Source organism: Pantherophis guttatus, chromosome 4, assembly GCF_059756535.1.
Source record: "Pantherophis guttatus breed Tessera chromosome 4, ASM5975653v1, whole genome shotgun sequence".
Lineage (NCBI taxonomy): Eukaryota > Metazoa > Chordata > Lepidosauria > Squamata > Colubridae > Pantherophis > Pantherophis guttatus.
This window is the reverse complement of record NC_142066.1, coordinates 58,014,604-58,030,969: the sequence shown is the minus strand read 5'-3', so window position 1 is coordinate 58,030,969 and position 16,366 is coordinate 58,014,604. Positions and strand designations below refer to the sequence as shown.

Genomic DNA, 16,366 nt, shown 5'->3' with positions numbered 1-16,366 from the left:
TTTCCAGCAATGCTCTTTATTACTGTAGGTTAAATAACAGAATATTGAAAGCCTCTGTGCCTCATCTTACACCAAACAAAAATAAAGACAGATTATTTTGAATTTTTCAGGCTTTCCTAATTCTTAGCACTGAATATTCATTTCTGAATTGTTTAGCAGTTCATTTATTGATTCATCAATGATACATGATTTTATAGGAAACCACAGAGAACAAAAATAATTTCATATTGTGAGAGAATCATAAGAAGTATTGACATGATTCCCAAAATTTAAATATATTGTCTACATTTTTCCATTCACATTTAATTGGATTCAACAAATCATTTGGAAGTGCTGTGCCTAGGTATCATTTCATTAAAGACCAAATGAATTAAAGAACAAGCCTGAAGTTTAATACTTAGAATTTAAGAGATATTAAGCATCACCTCTGGGCATTTTAGTGATATAAAAAGTGGCATGCTTTGTTGTATCAACAGAAAATCCTTGGGTGACTGTAGGAAACTTGTTTCCTGGAGGGTGAGAAACTGATCCTAATTTCTTGCCATTTCTGAATGTAGTGGAAGTAGTTCTGAGTCTGGGACAATAATGAGGAGAGGGGATCTTCAGAAAAGAACATGCTGCAGCTCCAACAAAATGTATCCTTACACTTGGTTTTAGAGTCATAAAAGATGGAACCCTTGGAGCTTTCATTGCCAATATGCTGGTTCGTTGTCTGAGAGCTTGAGGCATTGGAGTAAGCCATTTGGAAGGCTGTGAAGAAATTTGCAGAAATTTTACATCTATGAAATGCTGGACTTCATTTCTATCACTACAATTGTCAACTAATTACATGGTAACTACTCTTATTCATCTAATATTGACCATAATGGCAATGCAGGTACATTTTTTTGAATTCTAGAATAAAAGAGATAAATAAGGAAATTAGGCTGTGAATATCCAAATCACAGATACATTCTATTAATAAGAGTGGGCCCTCTTAATGTTATTGGACATCAGCATACCTGACCACTGACGTTTTGGTTGGGCTTATGGAAGCTACATGTTCTTATCTGCATGAGGTAGACTAGGGCTAGAACAGCACCTAGTGCTTATTTTATTTATTTCAAGATGTCAAATACATGTCTATAACATCTCCCGTCACTCTGCAACCTTCCTGTATGCCCTGTTTGGGCATTTTTGTTTTTGTTTGAAGTAAACAAAAACTCTACCAGCTCTAGCCATTGATATCTTCTGCTAAGATACAACTTAGAGGCATTAGAAGCCAGAGAGGCTGATAGATCTCTGAAGTGGTGATTATCAATGAAAGTCACATTCAATTAAGAAAAGTACAGGACAAACCTACATCCCATTCTTGAGAATTCCACTGAACTTTTCTTCCATTTAGGAAAGAAATATGAAACCAATATCATTTCTATCAGATTTAAAGAGGATTCCCTGAAAACAGGAGACATTTTCAATATGATGTTATCCAATATTAATTATCAGGATATATATAAGGATAGTCCACTGAAGACATCTAGATACAATTCAGGTTCAAAGCAAAATAGGAAAACCTGTTTCATTATTTAATGCAGTTTGAATATCTAGTTGATAAACTGGATGGCTGTAAGTTATTTCTAATTTTGTCAGACTAGTGTTGGTAGTGCTCAATGTAGTATACAATTTGTATATTTTTCCACTAGATGACAGTATTTCCCATGCAAAGTTGCAAACACTATTATTCAGCCATGGAAAGATATAGCAACTTAGTTTGTTGAAATTGCACTGTTGAACCTGTTTGCAGAATAATATTGAATAAAATTGAGGCCGTTTTAGGGGCTCTTGCTATCTTTTCTGCCATATCTAAAAAGCATTTTTCTAAAGGGCTGAATATTCTCTATTGGAAAAAAAACTTGAAGTCCTCATTACAAGGGCTTCTATTAAATAGGCTCTTCCATTGGAAGGTCTCAACAGCTTCCCCATAAAAGTAGTTTATGGCCTACCACCATTATGTTCTCTCCAACCAGAGCTGTACCCTTTCTCCCCATGGGGAGAGGCATAATGCACTGGAAGGATCATGCTATGTTTGGCAGGGAAATGTTCAAACATAAGACAACTTTTTCCATCTCCTACCACTCTTGCATTCCAACCATCTCCTTCATCATGACTACAGAATAGGAATCCATGAAGGGGCTGTCACCAGTAACATGAAGATCAGGTTTTGGTATAATGATTGTTACCCTCTCTTCCCACCCCACCCGCACCAAATTATGTATGTTTTATGTCTAATAGAAGAAGAATGGAATATGTATTGGGATGTTACAGATAAGATACTTGTATTCTGTCTCACATGTAACCTTCACCTGCGTAATCAATCTGCCTTCCTCTTGCCTCATTCCAACTTAAATCCTACGTAGGTCTAGCCATTATGCATCTGATAACAAGTGCCTTCTTAGGGAAACCTATGCCCTTAAGAAAATGTGTTAGTCAAAAAGGATGCTACTAGATTCTTCCTGATTTTTTGCTACCATAGACTAACACAGATCTCCTATAATGTGTAAAGAGAGGCCATGGCTTGGAAGTACAAGATTTAGAATTTCTGACAAGTATCACCCATGAGAATTAGTGAGAAATGGAATTCCTGCCCATTTGGTAAAGCAGCAGGGACGAAAAGCTCATATAGGCAAAAACAGGTTGATAATAAATTACCTGCATCTGGAATATGCATTTTCTGTACCCACTACTGCTATCCCTGCTATCTGCAAATAATAAGTGGCCTCCAATCTGTAGGTAGGAAAAAAAGTCAGGAGAGTGAATTTCCTCTGAATTTCTGAAAGCAAAGGTGGTACTATGATCAAACTATACATCCTGCATTGCTTGTCTTATTTTCCTCCTTGTCTGCATTTTCCTTTGGAAAGAAATGCCATTGCCATGAGAAAGTCTTAGATGGATCTGTCTGTCTCTGTCTCTGTCTCTGTCTCTGTCTCTGTCTCTGTCTCTCTCTCTCTCTCTCTCTCTCTCTCTCTCTCTCTCTCTCTCTCTCTCTCTCTCTCTCTCTCTCTCTCTCTCTCTCTCTCTCTCTCTCATATGTCTTCATTAGCTCGACGCCTGTGCTTTGTTACGAAACTATGTGCTCAGGCTTGATAAATTGACACTTGTAGCCTGAAACTTAATGTACAATGTGTAACTCTGTAGCATCAGAGTGTTAATATAATGCAACTGGCAGTTGGAACGGAGGGGAAGGGGGAATAGAATGTCCCCAGCCTGCAGCATCCATCGGTATTCATCTGGCTAGCATCCTGTCAGTGTGTGAAAGAGTTGAGGAGTGTTTGGAAACTCAAAACAGTATTTGCTGTGTGAGCAAGAAGGAGACAGGAAGAAGGCTGGGCATGGATTAGCTCAACTGTTCTGTAGTAAAGCTGCTTGCTGCTGTGAAAGTAAAACTGTTTTGCATTTGGAACAGATTTCTTTTCAGGTGGGGAGGGCGAATAGAACTCCTTAGCATCAGAGCCTGTTAATCATAATATAGGAAATATTAATGCTCTGATGGTTACTTCGAAAAATCCTTTCTTAGTGAGCACCTAGAAGCCAAGAGGAACATATATGGCAAATTTCACGTTTGTAGGTTTTACGGTTCTGGAGATTTTATGATTAATGTGCGAGTGGTTTTCACTTTTATATATATAGTTCTATCATCTAGATAGATCCATCCATCCATCCATCCATCCATCCATCCATCCATCCATCCATCTATCTATCTATCTATCTATCTATCTATCTATCTAAATTTTAGAAATTCACTATTATAATAGAAACCTTTTTTAAAAAAAAAAAAACCATGGTAGCAATAACACAATCAAATCAGCCATTTGATCAGCTTCATCTCAATTCATGGTCCCCAGGCCTGGTGACGAAACCACATTTTTAGGGCTTATCAGACAAGTAAAAGGTGGAGGCCAACTTTACATTGGAAGGAAATTGGGGGGAAATGGAAGAAGAAGCCAACACCAAGAAGGCCGTTTTGGTGGTCCCAGATACTCATCTATAATTGATGGGACATGAAACATGCCTTCCTATCCTGGTAGGCTAGGCTAATTAAATAAGGGAGGGGAGGCCCCAAGAGATACTGGGTTTTAAAGGTTATAACCAGCAACTTGAATTGAATCAATAAGTAGATTAACAAGTGCACCTCCTGCAGAAGAGGTGAGAAATGTGCAAGTCTAGGCTTGCACAAAACTTCTGATTGCTGCATTCTGAACTAATTGAAGCTTCTGAATACTCTTCAAGGACAGCCCTATGTAGAGAATATTGTAATAATCCAGACAGGAAGTGATTAGGGTATAGGTGATAATGAGAAAGTCACATTGGCCCAGGAATGGACATAACTGGTACATAACATTAAGATATGCAAAGGCCCTCCTAACCACGACTGCCACTTGCTCCTTGAACAGGAGTTGTGAGTTCAGGAGAACCACCAGATTACATACCGGATCTATCTGGGACGGTGCAACCCCATGTATGGCAAAAGATAGTAATTATCCAAGAGTCAAAAAACCCTAGATCAGAGCCATTCTGTCTTACCAGAGTTCAATTTTAGCTTTTTGCTCCCCATCCAGACGTCGACAGATGCTGAGAGAGGGCAGTCACAGCTTCTCACCATACACCAGCAATATGAGAACTATCTTTGTGCCATCAGTGGGCCACCCCAGAACAATACATTTCAGTAATGACAGATATGAATATATAATTTAACATAAGAAAACTGTTTTCCAGAAATGGTAAAATAAAAGATTACTTACACAAAGTCGATGCGAAGGAAAGATCTGCAAGAAAGGAATGGAACAAATATTAATGCTAGCCTGTTTCCATTCTGACTTATACAGATCCTACACATAGATTTCTGGGAACCTACAAAATATCTGTACACCTTTACTTCCTTTAGCTTCATGAAATTATTTTTCAGGGCAGGCACAATATCCTCCCATCTGCATTAGTATATGGCAAATTCCTCTATCTCAGCGTGCTGGCTGGGAAATTTTGGATGTTGAAGCCCACCCATCTCAAACATGCTGAGATTCATAAACATTGTTCTAAAGGACACCATAGCCTCCCCACCCCCAGATATATCTCTCTTACAAACTAGTCACTTAATGACCATTCAAAGTTACAACAGACTCCAAAAAAGTTAGTTATGACCCATCCTTGACGTTACAATAGCCACACAGACTCCCACAGTCATGTGATTGCATTTTAGGCAGTAGGCAACAGGTTTGCATTTATATCAGTTGCTGTGTCCTGTCGTCATGTGACCATGACTTGTCACTTTTTGCCAATTTCTGATATTTTTTGCCAGTTTTAGACAAAAATGCCCATTCTAGAGATTGGATTCCCTTAATCGCCACAAGATTTACTTAATATCCACATGATTTTCTTAATGACCATGGTACTAGCTTTATGACCATGATTAAAAATGATGGTAAAATTAAATCAGGTGACCCGCTTAATGGCTGCAAAGATTGATGATCAAAACTCCAGATTCAAATGTGGTTCTTGTGAGGACTTCCTATATTAAGTGTACCTGGGAGAACAGGGTTTTTTATAACTTTTACTTTCAGTCTCAAATTTTGAAACCATTACAGTCAGATTTATTGTCACAGCAGTTAAAATGAAGCAGCAATTAACATAAGACATAGCCTGTCAATTTTTTCATTTTCTTTTAACTGTTTGATTTCTCTGAAATTTGTTTAAATTTAAAGAGCTTTAGTGGAACTTACATTGCTCTGATTTCCAACAAGAACACTATAAGTAGTGTTTACACAACCCATTTTAAATATATATAATATCTTCATTTTTATGGTTAATCAAATCTCTATGAAAACTTTGCCTTGGAATCTGTCAAATTGGCTTGCAGACCAGCAGCAGCACCAACTTTATTTTTTATTAAACCTTCCAGGTGGCATTAACTCCTTTCCACAATAAATGCCTCTCCAGAAGAGCATTCAGGCTGGGAATTCTGGAAGTGGTGCCATCACGTCTGGAATGTGCCAGAGTAACACATCCTATTCTACCTTTCCCCTCCATCACTCCAATACCTATAGTGTGATATCTCATCTGTTTAGATTATAGAGGTGGCCAGAAAGAGACCTGTAACATGGTTCAAATAGCAAGGGTAGAATATCTATGACTTAATTCAACAGCATAGTGTAATGGATTGAGTAAAAACTGAGTGTTGTTACAATTTCCTACATGTTAAGCAACTGAGTTTTATCTTTCTAGGAATTGCATTTAAAGGAATTTATTCTGCAACATTACTAAAATTAAATGGCATCAATACTTTAATGCAGTAACTGTTATTGATGAATAACTTCTTGTGCTTACCAACTGTGCATACTGAGCTCCGTACTTCGACACAGGATAGGCAATTGTAATCTGTTCAAGATATATTAAGAAAATATGTGGTTATTGCATGATTTGATACTTAAAAGGGAGGGCACACCACTGCTATATGTATCTGATAGAAATGTACGCTATATTTGGGCTGATTCAGGAGATTCATCAGCTATCCAACTGAAGCAATATTATTCCAATGCAGTCCAGTTCAGACCAGAAGGTCTCAAATGTTGATCACTGAATTCAAAAGACATTTTTTTCCACAGATCTTTCCTCTCAAGAGAACCCCAGAAAATGGAGGAGGAGGAGGAAGAGGAGGAGGAAATCGGACTGGGAGATAAATATAAATCTATATATTGATAAAACTTTTTAGACCCATTGTGATGAAATGATGTGTGCTGAGTAGCCAGCACAATGATGTAATCCTGATACACACTTTCCCCTGCCTAAATCACAGCTTTTGTATCATTTGTATCATTGATACAGGCAGTCCTTCATTTACAAGCATTTATTTAATGAGCATTCAAAGTTGCAACAGCACTGAAAGAAGTGACTTATGAACAGTCCCTCCATTTAATGACCATTGCAGCATCCCCACAGTCATGTGATTGAAATTTAGGTAGTTGCCAACTGGCATGTTTTTATGACAATTGCAAAATCCTTGGGTCATGTGATCACCATTTGAGACCTTCCCAGCTGACTTCCAACAAGCAAAGTTAATAGCAATAGCATTTAGACTTATATATGGCTCCGCAGTGCTTTATAGCCCTCTCTAAGCAGTTTTACAGAGTCAGCATATTGCCCTCAACAATCTGGATCCTCATTTTACCCACCTCGGAAGGATGGAAGGCTGAGTCAACCTTGAGCCTGGTGAGATTTGAACTGCCAAATTGCCGGCAACCGGCAGTCATGTGGGAAACTGGATTCGCTTAATGACAACATGATTCACTTAGCAACTGCAGTGATTAGCTTTACAACTGTGGCAAAAAAGTCAGTAAAATCAGATGTGGCACACTTAACTGCGTGGCTTAGCAACCAGTGATGGGTTTCACTTACCTTTGCTACCGGTTCACTCGCACGCACATGCTCACTTCACTCACGCGCATGCCATTTCTGTGCATGCACAGAAGTTTCTGTGCATGCACAGAGCGTATTTCATGACATCCTGGCGGGTGGGTGGTACCTCCCACTGCCGCTGCTACCGGTTCACCTGAACCAAGGTGAATTGGTAGCAACCCACCACTCTTAGCAACAGAAATTCTAGTGGTTGTAAGTTGAGGACTACCTGTATAAAATTAGGTCTTGTTTCAAAAAAGCTAAGTACTGCCGCTTTATGTTACCTATCTAACCTCTGCCCTACTGCACTTTTTAGGACTTGCATGCCAGCTGAACATAATACAACAGTCATTATCTTATATCCCTAATTTCAAATTTTCTTCTTTATTGTTTAGGAACGTATCTATAATGGATGCTAATTTAATATAAATTACTAAAATATCTATGGAAGAAGAAAATGTGGTGCCCTTTTGTCTTCTTAGTTCCGACTTTCACTAGCTAGTGTGCTTTTTATTCATAACAAAACCTCAGCAGCAGAAGCTCAACTGAAGTGGAAAGGCTACTTCTACACAAAACGTAATCATGATTACTCTGCTTAGAGGAGTAAATTTTTCCTTCAGATTTCTTACAATTTTGCTAATAAAAATGACTTCATTTAAAAGACAGATTTGTGGTGTGCAGAGTTTGGTATGTGTAAATTGGTACCCAAATTTGGTACTCTTGAATTCTCCATAAAAGATAATTGATTCTACTCATTGCATTCAGATGAAAAAAAAAGTCTGTTCACTGTCAGTCAGCCAAAAACATTATTTAGTGGCATTAACCAAGTCTGCCGCTCTCACCATGTTTCAAAAATATATATTTCTCAAGAAGCTTCTTATTACTTCAAGGTCTGAGTAAGTCAGGTCAACATGTTTTCCTTAACCATTAAGGCATTTAAATCAGACATATTTAGTACTCCAAATACAAGGAATCTTCTTTCCCGATTATTTGTGTTGCCAAGACCTTCCCTTTAGCTTGATCTCAGCCAATCTTCTCTGAAATAGAGTGGCTTTCATGCTGCCTGCAGTTGTCCCTTGGTTTATCTTATGAATGACTGTAAATCAGGATTCTGACATTGTGAGTTGTGACATTTGGGGGAGGGGTGTGTGAGGTCTAAACCAAACATGAAAGGAGTTGGTTGAAATATTTTTAGGCGATCCAACTGGGCTTCATCCTCTGATGGAAAAAAAAAAATGTATAAAAGATGCTCTCTTTCCAGGAAGAAAAAGAACCTGGGTGAAAATTCATTGTTCAGGACAGGGAGCCTATCCTATGAAAGAGACCTCAATGCAGGCTTTCCCTAGGAGGAGCTGCAATAGGCAGGTTGTTCCTGCTGAGTAAGAGCATTGTAGCTAGGGAGGCAGAAGGAAAGAGCTGCAACAACTCTGGCTGGAGTTTCTGCCAAAACCACTGAAGGACACAGTGGGGGATTCTGACTTTTTTTTCCATTTTTTGCTTCCAGCAGTAAAAAGCTTGGAAATTGGACAAGAGTTAGCGTGCATTAATATGTCTTCCTTGGAAACTGACCTTCCTTCAGAAGGACAGCCTGTATCCTTCCAATTATGCTATGCATCGAAACCTAGTATACATAATCCTGTCTATGGCTGCTTTAGTTGCAGTTTCACAGTATCTGGAGTGGCCAATTATACACTGAAGTGTAATCATTTGAAACACCATGGGTTCGTAATTTTATTTCATGGAGAGGAATTGCATTCATTTAATAGTGCCTCAGAGATTATACAGGCTCAAGATTTGAGAATCCCTATTGTGGTCAGGTTAATGTTTTAGTTTTCTGCTGTCACATATAGTGTTAGGTTGTAATTGTCACAAGAACCTCTAAACTTCATTTGATCAATTATCACTAACCTGAAAATATTTCAAATAAATAAAATAAATGATCAAAATGGGGGGGGGGAGTTGGCTTTGATCAGTGTAAAATCCTCTGTGGGGTTTTGTTTGCAGGTTAATTAGCAGGATAAGACCTCAGGTAGTGCCTCTTGCAGGTAGTTACTCTGTTTTCCCCATTTTCTCTTAAATGACCATGAATTAATTGTGCATTAATATATTGGACATATTTCAACATCAAAAAAGAAGATAAAAATTTTAGATATAAGCATTCCCTGGTGCAATGTAAACTGCATATGATATCACAACTTTTTTTTGAGATTATGTATTTTTAAAACAAAAATTGGCCCCAATACTTTGTGGGGGAAGATGGACAAATGGTGAAGTGAAATTTAAATTGTAGGAATTTATGAAGAGACAGTTGCTTGTCTCTCCAAGGCAGGGGTGTCAAACTTACATCGTCATGTCATTGTCACATGACATAGTGGGACTTCTTTCCCCCTTCTCTAAACTGGGTGGGCATAGCCAGCACGTGACGCATCTGGCCTGCAAGCCGTGAATTTGATATCCCTGCTGTAAGGAGATGTAGCACCACCCACACTGAGACTGTTTATTTCACCACTGATTCCTAGCTGTACATTGCAAATCACCACCAAAACTGTTTTTCTTTTGAAATACTGAAGCTCTTGTAATTAGGGATTTTTCCTATTAGCAAGTTTTATGTAAATCTGGCTCTTGGTTCCTCATCAGATGAAGAATTCTGGCAGTTGAGGTCACACATATCTTAAAGTTGCCAAAGTTGAAAAATACTGCAATAGAATATCCTGGTGAGATATTTTAATTTCACAGAATTATTAAGCCTTTGGAAGTTTGCTCCTCCTCCTCTCCTCACTCAGATTCTGGGGGGAAATTAAAAGGTGATAGGAGAGTGACTGAATGTTGGCCTTTGTTTTGAAGACCAAATGTAGATTTGGCTTATGGTTTTCTCAGCATTTTGAGACAAACAGAAGCCAAGAATTACTTGGGAGAACTGGGAGTCACATTAGTGGAGGCATGGATATGCTGACTGTGTAAGAGAACAAACTGCTTATACTTTGCTATGGGACTGGCATTTAAAATCCAGGCTCCAGACTCCAAAATCATCAGGAAATAAAAGTAGTTTTGTGCTGCATTCAGAACGAAATGAAAGGATTCTCTTGATAACTGAAACCAATTCACTATTAACAGTCAAGAAAAGGTGAGGATGGTTGCAATTGTAATCTACATTGAAAAGGACAAGCGTTTGCTTATAGGCTGTATATTTGCCATTTTCCACTTCTCGTGCTTCTCTTTGCAATTTACTTTGCATAGGAATTGGGAAGACATGGGATAGGGACAATTAATGAATAGCTGCTGCCTGGTTCTAGAGCTTTTGATGAAGAAGAATATGCAGTCCACTATTTCCAGATAAATTTGCTGTATGTTTTAAACCCAAGGAATCCAATACTGATTGTGCTACTTGATTCAGGAACATTGGCAAATACTCACAGATAAAAACATCAAAATCCCAAGCAGGAGGAAATATACGAATCTGAATTTCATTATGCTGAATACCTGCCAAGAGAAAAACAAAGAAACATTTTAACCACAAAATATCTCCTTTTTAATTTCCCAGTTCAATTCAGTTCAATTTTATTACACCCTTTAGCCAAGTAAGTAAAACAGAGATGAAGGGGGAAAGGAATCAAAATAGATAAACAACAACAACAACAACAACAACAACAACAACAAAAGGACATAGACCAATCCATTTTCTATCCTACTATAGATCTGCTGTGAAACCTAATATTAAATAACAAAATTTTACATCATTATAGGTTGCATAAAACCTTGTCAGCAAACAGAAAATCAACATAGGAGCTGTCTGATTGTCCAGAAATTGCTGATGGGAGAAAAATAAGATTTAAATCTAATGTTGCATAAAACCTGCAGTATAAAAGAATGTATGCTATTGATTCTACCTCTTGTGAACCATAGGAAAGAGCATGAGCCATTGGGAGTCTAAAACATCTACTATAACTATGCAGAAGGAACAGCATTACAATGAGTCCTGGTAAAACAAAACAACAGAAACTCAGAAAAATCAGGAAGCAGTCAGGGAGTAAATGTAGGGAGCCATTGTTTTCAATTAATTGTTTTTGATAATGCTATATACAGTCCTTTCAACTTATATGTATTACTGGAGATAGTAAATCTTTGCTGGATAGGTATCAGGCACTTTATAACTGGACTCTTTCCAGGAAGAAAGAGTTGAAGCTGGGCAAGAGGTGATGCAAGCACTTGCCGATAACTGGAAATCGTGACAGTGCACATAGATGAGCTTTGAAAACAAACCATAACAAGCATATGGATGTAACAACAGACCAAGTAGCCAGCCAGCTGCTGAAAATTGGGAAAAAAGTAAAAAGGTGTAAAAAATGTAAAATGTAAAAAACAGCTGTCTGAACAAAGGAACAAGAGGAAGGGCAATTAAATATCCCTTTTGTGGTATTTGAACTGGAGGAAGCTATAAAGACTATGAAAATGAACAAAGCAGCAAGTGTTGATGATATAAGAAGAGAATCGATAAAGCAATTTTGTCCCCATACTCTGGATTGGCTCCTACAATTGATGAACAGTTGAGTTTAAGATGTCAAAATTATGGAGGCAGCCTAGAATTGCACCCTTACTAAAACCCAGCAAAGACCCAGACAATCTGAAAAATTACCAACCAATATCACTCCTCTGCCATCTCTGAAAGGCACTAGAATGGATAATTCTCAACTATCTCTAAATTTATTGATGGAAAAATCATAAGAGAGCAAGCATGTTTTAGACTGGGGAGATCATGTCACGGCCAAATCCTAAACTTTATATAACATATTGAGGAGGGTTTCGAAAGAAAGCTAGTTACTGGAATGATTTTATCAATAACCATAGGATATTGTTAGGCAAGTTAAATAATATCAGCAGAAACAATAAGCTTTCCAGTATCATTCGCAGCTTCCTCCAGAACTGGAGATTTTATGTGATGCTGAATGTTAAGAACAGTAAATGGAGGATGCAGAAGAACCGGCTGCCACAGGAAAGTATATTATCTCCAATATTGTATTACATATATATGAATGATCAACCAGTGCCCAACAAAACACGTCTATTCATCTATGCAGATGATTTAGCAATGGCTGGACAAGGATCAACCTTTGATGATGTATCTGGGAAAATTATGGTAGCACTTGATGAATTAGAATGATATTATGCCATCAATCATTTAAACCCAAACAAGACCCAAGTATGTGCTTCCACTGTCGAAATTGAGGTGCGAAGCAAGAGTTGTGGCAATGGAAATGTCTACAGCACTGTCCAACATTGAAGTATCTTTGGGTATACAACACAAGACAGGATACTCTCTTTTAAACAGTGAACACTAAGGCTAAAGTTCAGGAAAAATATCATCAGGAAATCGATAAATTACACATGGGAAGCTCAACCATCTACATTGTGCCTTTAGCATCTCTGAAACAGAATATGCTGCTCCAGTGTGGGGTGCATCAGCACATGCAAAACAAGTTGATATTGCTATCAACAAAGCAGTATGCTTAGTAACAGGATATCTCAAACTTATGTGAATTGAGCAAATATATTCTCTCTCTGACATTGCCCAACCTAAAATAAGAAAGTTTGCAATAGATATCAAGAGAATTAAGCAAGAGAATGACCCTCAACATCCTCTGAATGCACATGCCCAAAGCCAGTCAATTCAGCTACAGGAACAGCTTTATGGCAAGAACAAACATTCTTGAGGATATGCAAGAACAAAATTGAATTAAAAGATGGAGGAAGGAGACCATCGAGCAAGGAATCACATTAAAGCAGGATATGGCTAAAGGATCTGACCTCCCTTATACTACTTGGAGGACCCTGAATGCATTGAGAGTCGGAGTGCCTAAGTGTAAAACCAATATGTGCAAGTGAAGGCTCTTAGCAGTTACCAACACAGTGTGTAAATGTGGAAAGAACAGAGCTCAGTCCATCTGTGGTATGCCGGCTACTACCAGAAACATGTAACGATACTGACTTCTTTTTGGCTTTCTTTTTGTCTCTTTGGTTGAGGCAAAGCCAAGAAGGTGGTTTCCTTCTGGCAATTTAAAGTTTGACTTAGACACAGAAGAAGAACTTATACTGCAGCTCATTTTCAAGTAATCATTGAGCAATCAGGTTTTTAGCCCATGACTAGCCAAAATTACATAAAATGATCTATAAAAGACCACATAAAAGGAACTTCCGATTGAAGGACTTCTTCCAAGTGGATTAGAAAGTATCATTTAGAACATAGAAGAATAACCCACTGAGTTTATAGTACTATTTAAAATAATACTAGTTTCCCACTTTACTATGGAACATGGATTTCATTGCTGATCCAACAGAGAGATTGGAATCAGTGGCCTTTCAGATGATGTGAACTTTTCCAATCATCCTGATCTGCGCTCATGTTGGCTGGAACTGTTAAGAATCAGAATTCAAAAACATCTGGATATGCCTGACCACAATTTTCATCCCTATTGATAGATATTATTTTATAAATAAGAGAATCCTATTCCATTTTTGGCTGAAAAATGGCTTACATTAATAGCATGGTTTCGGTTATTAATTTCTGCAAGCATTCAGATTCGGAGCTGGAGTCTTGCAGAATATATTGAGTCTTAAGAAGAATAAAAATTGAGTATCCTTAGACATAGAAAAACATAGTATATGTAACTTACTTAAAAGTTTAATTAATTTCAACAATTAATTAATTATTGGTAAGCATATTTAAGGAAGCATTTCTGTTGTATCATTACAACAGAAGTAGGAAAGCACTTTAAACTTTCCTTTTCATTTTTCAATCAGTAGAATAAAGACATGCCTTAAGGAAACTTTGGTTTGATTTTTATCAGTATTTGGAAGCAAACATTAATCAGATCATAGTAGTGGACACTGTCAATTTCTTACACTCTTAGGATATGGCATTCTACTTGCCAGATAGCAGCCCAAAGGTAAAAAGGATAGAATGGGAATAATTTGTCTCGCTCCATAATGATATTTATGCTACACAATTACTTTCTAACAAGCGAGCACGTACACAGATATTCATGACAAATCATTTCAAAAGTATTTCTTACATTACACCCAATGTTATATGAATATTATGACAGCATAGGAAGTAAAAAAAGTGGTTCTTTGTCTCCCCCTTTGCTTTAAAATTGAAAAATCATGTTTCCTCCACTAGTTCAACTATGGATATACATTGAATTAAATTTGTTTACAATGTGGTTTGGCCATTAGTAGGGACCAGCCAGATGACTTTACTTTGAAACTCCTGGAATTCGAGAATTGGCATTTTTATCGTATGGCTGTCCTTCCTCTATGAAAACAGATCTCTCTAATACAACTGATAGGGTCTTGCCACTAAAGTTGTATATTTTGTGAGACCAGATATCTTTCTTGAATTGTAGCCTATACATTTCCTCCATAGGAAAGAATTCAAACTTGCACACTACAACAGCAGAAGCATCCTGCCTTTAGAAAACTATGATTATGAAGTTCAGGCACAAAGAGATGACCACCGAGCTATTACAGAGAAACACCAAGTTCCCTTCAAATCCAGCTTTATCTCATTCAACTAAAAGGTACTACAAAGACTAGCCTATGCTTACCAGATGCATCTTTGCCGCAGTTCCTTAACAAAGGTGGAGTTCTTTTTCCCAAGATTATCCTAAAGAAGGTCCATGTGATGATCTTGCCAAAGCTCTGGATTCAGGTAGTATACTTTTTGACAGGGAAACAGACCCAGCCCAGCCAGGATGAATGCAGGGTTTGATGTTCTTAATAACATCAAAATAGCCTCTTTGTCTTTAACCACAGTATTTCTCATGAAATATAACATATAATTATCTTTGTGTTTATTGAACACATTCCTCCTTTTGCAGGTCAAGTTTGAACTGTAACACTCTCTTTTCAAAAAGTTTCTCAGTGGTTCATTTGGCTACAAAGACTGTGAGCAGCTGTCTTTCTGGTTCCCTGTTAATGGGAGTCTGGCCTTTAATAAATATTAATAAGGATAAGGATATAAGGATTCTAATTCCACGTTCCAACTAGCAATCTACATACCAATCTTTTTTTTCACCAGATTTTTATTTCCCACCTTTAGTAAACAAACACCATCCTGTAGCTATTCTTCATGCTACTTTCTCATAGGCAATTGGTTTGTTTAACTCTTTAGGATCTTACTTGGTATTTTTGTTCTCTTCAACCTTGGGGTCCCCCACTATACACACTAATAGTTCTGTTCCTTCTTAATGTCCCTGTTTTAAGCCCTCAGGTCCTAGTTCTTAGGCTGGATTTTAGTATCCCCAAGTGGAACCTACAAAGTACAGAAGGCCTTGGAATATAATACATTAACTGATTGATTTATAATTTATAGATTTTAATAAAATTTATAATTTTATAAATGTTATGATTTATATAAATCTCAGATACCCTAAGCCTACTGATACTAAAGACCCAATCTTTAATTGGCGCCAGTTATTTCACCAGCCAGGAAATGCTAAGAAAACAGACAAGGAAATGCATCACATTTCTTTTCCCTTTGTTGCTATCACTTTGTTCATAGGCATTCTCTTCTTCGCTGGTTGTCCGAGCTCCTTTTCTTAAATTGAGGGTGAGAGTTCATTTCTCGGTGACTGGTACATTAACTTTCTGGTTGCTGAGTCAGAGAGAGGGAAGCCACACCTGCAACTTTAGTTGTGCGGGGAGTGGTTTGACGTGGTATCAGATTAAGGCAGTCTTCTCCCCTCCTTGTTTCTATTCTGATTAAACGCTCCTTAATCTTGGAGACTATCTGTGAAATGCAGTTCCTGTTTTTTCTCAGGTTGTTATTTAGTTTTCTTTTCCACCATTGAAGGAAGTCTGACTTAAAATAGGACTGCAGACATTAAGGCTGTAATTGCCATGTGGAAAGCCTGCACTCCTGCTGTTTTTCTAGGGTGGGGGTAGA

General features: G+C 37.7%; 1 long non-coding RNA gene across 1 annotated transcript; it reads right to left on the bottom strand.

The window, feature by feature from the left end:
• Positions 1-2,763, bottom strand: LOC117665046 (uncharacterized). The gene is made up of 2 exons (XR_004591229.3): positions 2,689-2,763; positions 1-750 (listed from the first exon to the last, which is right to left on the bottom strand). It is a non-coding gene; the product is annotated as an uncharacterized LOC117665046 (long non-coding RNA).
• Positions 2,764-16,366: the final 13,603 nt, after the last annotated feature.